This window comes from Tribolium castaneum, chromosome 2 (genome assembly GCF_031307605.1).
Source record: "Tribolium castaneum strain GA2 chromosome 2, icTriCast1.1, whole genome shotgun sequence".
NCBI lineage: Eukaryota > Metazoa > Arthropoda > Insecta > Coleoptera > Tenebrionidae > Tribolium > Tribolium castaneum.
Window position 1 is genome coordinate 6400943 of NC_087395.1, and position 6053 is coordinate 6406995.

Genomic DNA, 6053 nt, shown 5'->3' on the forward strand with positions numbered 1-6053 from the left:
AAATGTTTCTAAAATTTGAACGTTTTGAGGTCGGTTTTGAGTCACCCTGCCTACGTTCGGGACATGACTCCATGTGACTACTTTCTACATATTTCCTGAAGGAACGCAAAAAAAGTTAGTAATTATTAATTTAAGATAAAATTAATTAATTTAAGACAAAATAAATGGTGTAAAACACGTTGGCATAAATGTTTTAAAAATTAGTCCAAACAGATACCAGTGAAGGCAACTTAAAAAATGTAGTAAAAAAGCTGTAATACAAGTTACAAGGAGTTCGAAAAAGCCATTAAAAGATTTCGGGTGGTTCCTTTATGGTCAAAATAAGCACCTGGAAAATTCAATTTCCAAATTTGTCAAGTTGTCTCCAGTTTAAAACACGTACAACACATCTAGTTATTTTAGACCACCTTTAGCCTAACGAATTAACGATTAACACTAACGTCCAATTTTCAAAAATGTCAAATCTGGTGTTCAAATTGTCAAATACAGAATACAGCCAGCGTAAAAATAGTTGGACATGAACTTTTAGGGTGATACAGTCAGGTCTTTAACAGAACTTTGACACTGACAGTTGATTATTTAAAAAAATGAACTATATCTACAGATTAAACAAAGATGATCAGATGATCGTAAGTCGACATGTGAGAAACAACATTCCAATCTTTGGTAGATTCACAATAAATTGTGCTCTCATTACCGTCATTTATGAGAGATTAAAATGACTAACCAAAACTCTCGGACACCGAGATAATCCAAATGTTCACACTGAAGAATAATCTCGATGAATTTGAAATACATTGAGTGTGCGAAAACATCTCATAATGATGGAAAACCAGGATTAGAAAAATCTCCTCTGAACATAATTATTATAAGTGACATAATTGTCATAAGTGACAATTTGCTTCTAAAAAAACATGAAAAACTTTGTCTCAAAACAGCGTTTTAGCTTGCTTAAAACATCTTCAGTAACGGCATTTTAACTGCAAATTTTTTCATGTGTTGCTCCTTTGCTTTTGAAAAGTTTTTCCTAACTTCCTGTTTATCCAGAATTTCGATCCTTCTACCCTACGTTATTCCAAATAATAGAGAGTCTTCTGTGCTTTGTAGCATGAAAATTTGTGACTGTAAACAAATAACACTGATTTACAAAATTTCACTTTTTATCTGTTGCCTCAAATTTAACAGCTGATTGTTGATTCTACATACTTTTGGAGTGTAGACTTCAAATCAGCCGCCCTAATTTGGCCATCAGCTCAAGTTTCCATTTTATAGCTTATGCAAAGTGAAGAAAGTGTTAATCTATGTGCTGCATACAGGATGGTCCTTTTTTATTGTTACAAATTTAAACAGGTGGGAGAAAATTCAATTTTAAGACAAAACGTGTATCGACAAATACTTCGTCAGAGAGCTAGACCCTCTGAAAGGGGTGCTTCGTCTAGTGGTTTTTGCCTCGATATTTCAGTAAAATTTAACAACAGTAATATATTGTGTAATTTTTCCATAATACAGTACTTTGCCAAGTAACAAAAACAATATTTTCGAAGACAAAAATACTCAAAAAATTTAAAATACAATATTCTAATTCACAAATCAGAATTTTACAATGTGTTTTTAAATGATTCTCATCTAGTCGTCTGTGAATTTGCCATGTAAAATCAGAAAGGCCGCTTTATAGAAATAATGACAAGCATTTAGGCACCGAATATACCATTCTCCATTTTTCTCCATTCCAGTCTCGAATTCGGAAATAAGCTTCGAAAATAAAAGTGTTTTCTTGCACAGTGTAACAATTTAGTTGCATTTTAACAAAATTTTTTTAAGAAATTAATTGAATTTCACAACGGACAGATTTGACATTTATTGACAGAGCACTCAATTGAGTAGAAGGTCATAATTTTTTTACATGTAAACCGATTCCAAAATTAACTAGATAAAAATCGTTTAAAAACATTGTATTTTCTGTATTCAGTTTGTCAAATGGTAAAAGTACAAATTTTTATGAGTTGTACGATAAATTTTTTTGTTAGTTTGTGTTAACTCACTTTTAGTGCTCCACATCTGCTAAGTAAAAAATGCAACTGTTGATTTTTCAAAATTTTCTGTCAAAATTAATGTGACAGATTAAATAAGAGTAATTATAAGAACTGATATACGATACGTCATTATGCAATGGCACGCAAAAGATTTCGGCCACTTTTGACACTTCATTGCCAAAAATAATAGAGAATTACACATGTTTATGTTACCGAATGTCAAAGGTGCTCAAAATTTTTTGCTCACCACTGTATATTCGTAGAACGATTAATTTATTCGCCCTCAAGTCGATATAAAAAATTAATCAGCTTTAAAATACTGATTAAAGCCCCTAACAACAATTTTTGTAACAATCGTCGCTATGGGTTTAAACCAAGATTAAAAAGAATATTTTTTTATACAACTCGACCTTACTGTTCTTAAACTAATTATTGCCTGACTCCAATTTGTCCAATTTATTGTTTCCAATTATAAGTTTCTACACAATTTCTCATCCTTTCAAAAGAAAACAAATGTTTTATCACATCTACGACAAGAATTATATCTGTTCTTTCCCAGTTGGAAAATATTTTGAATTTGAAATAATTTTGATAAGGAAAAAAGCGAATAACAAATGTATCAATTTCTACAGGGTGTTCACACATATCGGGCCATATTTTGAGTCACAGTGATAAAGGACCTCCAAGATACTTCAGATCATTTTATCTTAAATTTAATTCAGGACCCGCAACACTACACAGATACTTGTTGAAAGAAAGAACATTAATTTTTGTCATATGGTATACCAAACATTTAACTAGTAACTTCGATAATAAATTATAAATTAAATCCGACAATGTTGGAAACAAAAAAGCAACAATTAAAAATTAACAAATGAATTTCTTGAAAAAAACTGAATCAATATTTCTGCTTAATTAAACGTTCTTTATCACCACTCGAAAGTTGGCTCTAGACATTTGAATCAACCTGTATATGTCACAACTGAAAAAAGTATCCCACCTAGAATACTGCATCTGTGATTTGATTTTTAAATATGTATACTGAGTTTGAAACGACTACTTATATGTGATAGAACTTAAAAAATTTACATTATAACAGGTAATTATTCATTTTACATTTTACAATAACCTTATGTTTCATCGTTAGTCCCAATCATGACAACAATGTATCATTTTAATATTTGTGGTCCATATACATACACATTATAACAAAAGTTCACAAAACACAAATCAAACTTCTTCAAAATGATTTTGCTAGAAGAGATGAAACAGATTTTCATCTGTTTTGACCAAAACTCTAAAGTGACGTTTTTCACTGTCACTGGTTTAAGTAATCTTATTTATTTCAAAAATTAAACATTATCTTTTTTTTTAGTTACCCTATTTCTTTCTACTCTTCTAATATCAGATAAAGTTTAAACTCCAAAACTATAAACACACTGTATGAAATCAGTACATATGCCTTTGAAAAGTGTATTTTGTGTTGCATTTTTACCTAGTCAGGCGTACCTTTGGTGAATAACCTGTATATATCACAAGATGAGATAAATGGGCCATTGAATCCACTCTGGTTCGGCTTGACACAAATGCAAACGATGACAGTACAAATTTTCCAAATCAATTTTCAAATTTTGATTATCAAAGTCTACTACGATGACACATTTATTTGGTCACGCGATATTAAGAATTAAACATCTCCCAAAGTAATTTAAAAAGTTGTTAACTAGACGGTCGTATTTGCGAATAATATTTATTATAATTCGCCAATTGGCCTGCATTTTAAAATTTATTCCACCCAAGTTTCCTAACGCAATAATTATTCATCGGAAAAAAACTGGTTTCAAGTAAAATACCACAAAAACTCGACTTTTTTATAACGTTAGCAGACAAGAACTAAATTGTAATGAAAATAACAAAAATTGTGTGAAACACATGGCTCTAAAGTCCATGACAAATCAGCGATAAACAATTAAATTGTAGTAACACGTATCGTCATTAAAATATCACAAAAAAAGTAGAGGCTACAGAAAACTGTAACACTGATTAGAGATTAAAACGGTTCGTATCCAGACCCCGCGCAGCTTGAACAGATTTTAGTGTCTTCAGGGTTAGTGAAACCTCATCTTTGTTTAAAACATTGAGTACAGTTGGACCAAAAATCGTATGAAGAGAATAGAAGGAACGAAATACACACCTGGCAGCCTAAAATTAAATATGGCCTACTTAAGGCACTCAGCCACACTAAAATAAATCTTTTTGCTTTGATAATAGGTTTTTGCCGGCTTTAACAATAAATCGTACGGTTTGTTATTTTAAGAGCACAGGTAAATCCGGCATGAATTAAGTTGTTATTGGTCGCCGATTTGGAATGAATTATGTATGCGATAATATGCAGGAAAAGTACTGATTGGGGGCACAGCTGTGAGGGTTGGTTTTTGACATTTGAGGCCCGAATTTGTACAAAACCAGTGAGCGTAATGGCTACACAATTGCTGTAAAATTCGTAATAGAATTAGAAAGACGGTCTGAAGCCGTTCCGAAGTGCGACATTTGCGAACTCACCTGAAGTTTGTCGAGTGAAGAATCCGCAAACGAAAATGTCCAATTAGCGGCACTTTGAGGGCACAAATCTTCAGTCCAGACAAACCATCATAATCCCGAAGTGAATCTTTAATAATTACAAGAGAAAAAGTGTCGAGAAAGATGGCGACCGCCTGCTAGTTACGGATAAATTATTTTCTTTCACGGTCATTTTGGATGTTTGTTGGTCAACAAACCGCACTTTTAACTGCACTAATCACTGGCCGAGGGTTCACACAGGGAAAATCCGGCGCGAAACCGATCATCCAGGGTTGATAATAATCGAGAAAGGTCTTAAATAACTTGACATGCGTTTACCGAGAATCACAGATTGATCTACTTTGTAATGTTTTGCATAGAGGAGCAGGATGTAAGCAAGCAAGTACGGATTGTTCGGACGTAGGTGACAGGCCTGTCGGGAAATCGGCTGTGAACGGTGGGAAAATAAACAAACTATTATACCGGCTCAATAGCGCGCGAAACCGCCCTCTATTTACTTCACACGAAAAAAACCAACAACGTGCCGTGGAATTTTTTTTTAGATTCTTATCTTTCAACAAATTGCTTATTTTGCAGCGGCGTTGGGCAAAATGCCGGAAAAACCACCCTTGATAAAGTGTAATTTTACCCCAACCACAACTATATTTATGGCGTTTTTATTTCATTTTTATTATTAAAGTGATACAACAAGCTCGTAAAATTTACTTAATATTTTATGGACACAAATAAATTCAAGAATAAATAATATCTCTTTTTTGTTCTATTTTGTTTTGTTAGAAAAAAAAGGTGAAACAATTTAAATAAATCATTCTCCAAAATAATGATCAATCATTACAAAAATAAAATCGCCGAATAACCAGTTCTTGTTCATTTTTCTAGGAATGTAGATTACATAAATACTGGTACGCTTAAAGATTTTTAGGACTGATTCCTACCTCACAAAAAAAACAATTAATATAGGTTTTGACTTTTAACCTAATTTAGTGATTTTTGGTCAAGATGAACACGATCTTAAAAAAATTGTGATTTTTCAGTTGTATTTATAACTAGAAATCGCTGAACAATTATATTTTTAATTCAAATCAAAGCTTCATTTTTGACATAATTTCGTTGTTCGGTTTATGTTAGACAAATTTCGCGATATCATTACCGTTCTGGACGAAAAACGTGGCCTGTTAACGCTCGAAAAAGACAAAAAAATTGTATATTAAAGTATAAATGGATATTGAGATCTTTAAAACCGCGTGATTTTTCGAGCACGACGGCGTAGCCGAAGTGCTCGAAATAAAGCAAGTGTTTTAAAGACCTGTTATCCACGAATACTTTACGTTATTTTTTTTATTGGTACATTTTGAAGTCATAATTACTGATATTAATATTACATTAATTAAAAATAATGTAATGTGAGATGAGTATACCTACCTTTCGTTGTCATGGAAT

The 6053-nt window shown here is 32.2% G+C and overlaps 1 protein-coding gene across 3 annotated transcripts in view; it reads right to left on the reverse strand.

Annotated features, from left to right (window-relative positions):
• Tlk (Tousled-like kinase) overlaps positions 1-5026 on the reverse strand; it is a 42712-nt gene extending 37686 nt beyond the window's left edge. For 2 of the 3 annotated variants that reach the window (XM_015984724.2, XM_008194483.3), the window contains exon 1: positions 4596-5026. The gene's annotated coding sequence lies outside the window, so the exon portion shown is untranslated. The remainder of the gene's footprint in view (positions 1-4595) is intronic. The other variant, XM_008194490.3, reaches the window with a different exon arrangement.
• Between the last annotated feature and the right edge of the window lie 1027 nt (positions 5027-6053).